Raw genomic sequence first — 1,290 nt, 5'->3', positions numbered from 1 at the left:
TTACATCATGACAGATTTCACATTAGCAAGTTAGTCAGTCCAGAAATGTTGCCTGGTGCCATTAAGCAACAACTCAAACCATGGTATGCCCAGAGTTCATGCCTTCATCTACACACAAACCTTTGTGTTTATGTGAGCATTTCACAGTGAAGCAGAACATTGATCTGAGATCTAACACCCACAATAGCTGCTTTTACAGGCTGCAATACAAGAGGGAAGCACGGGAATCACCTTTGTCTGAGGGACCTTATGTAATGAATCAGTAAGTTAGGGACCAACAGTCTCCACTGGTTTCCAGTGTGCCCAGAGCTGGTTGAAGGAGGCACCATTAGGAAGCATCCTCCATATCCACATCCTCCTGCAACCGCTGGACCATTTTTTTTTTTTCTTCTAGATGCTTTCCTTTGCCTGCAAGAGGAGGAGCATGGATAAGATGGATGCTCTGCTTGACTTCTTTGATGTCCTAAAACTTTTGTAGCTCTTTGTTTTTCTTCAACCTGTTCATTATAAACTTAGCCTGGCGTTTCTGCTTGATCTCTCCAACCCTCTTCATTGCCTCAGTAGTTTTACTCCAGAGCTCTTGCTGGTATTTCACAGGTTCGTTTCTACATTTTTCAAATTCAAATGAATTGTCAACGGTGAGCTCCTTGCCAGCCGCTTTCCGGAAGGCTTTAGTCCACCCGACCTTGTGTGGGTTCCGCTTCTTCTTGAAGTTGTTATGACACTTGGATTTGCAGAATCAGAACACCTTGCAGTCGTTGCAGATGAACATCATGCCGTGGCCCGGGTAGATGGGCCCAGAACAGAAGTAACATTTCTCCATCCTCATGTTGACTCCGCGTGGGACCCATTTCCCTCGAGCCGAGCCCCTGGGCCACGTCTTAAGCTAACAGAGAGCTCTGACATGCACAGTAGTATCCTGACCCAGAGGACCCTGAAACTGGACCCGCAAGATGACCACTGTTGACATATGACCCAGAGCCAACCAAGAAACACCATGGCAGCTGGAAGCAGAGCCCGCTAAAAAGTACACGTATAAATACCTTAGTCCTTTGTTTAATAAATGAGATTGCTTACAACCTCCCAGAGTCTGTGTCATTTAGTTCTGCATCTATTCACCACCTGCCCCTGGGATCAGAGACTGTGAGGCCCCAGATGCAGAGCAAGCAACACCTACTGATGTACACTATTACGAGAAATCCACGGAGTTTGCTTAAAGGATGAAGGAATTTTTTAGGAAGGAAAACTCACTACAGCACGGAGATTTATCATAGCGTCCTCGAGAGCAGA

At 46.0% G+C, this 1,290-nt stretch overlaps 1 pseudogene; it reads right to left on the bottom strand.

The window, feature by feature from the left end:
• Positions 1 to 328: 328 nt before the first annotated feature.
• LOC114697805 lies at positions 329 to 829 on the bottom strand (annotated as a pseudogene).
• Positions 830 to 1,290: the final 461 nt, after the last annotated feature.

Source organism: Peromyscus leucopus, chromosome 11, assembly GCF_004664715.2.
Source record: "Peromyscus leucopus breed LL Stock chromosome 11, UCI_PerLeu_2.1, whole genome shotgun sequence".
Classification (NCBI taxonomy): Eukaryota; Metazoa; Chordata; class Mammalia; order Rodentia; family Cricetidae; genus Peromyscus; species Peromyscus leucopus.
The sequence above is the reverse complement of the archived record's forward strand: the minus strand, read 5'-3'. Positions and strand labels throughout refer to the sequence as shown.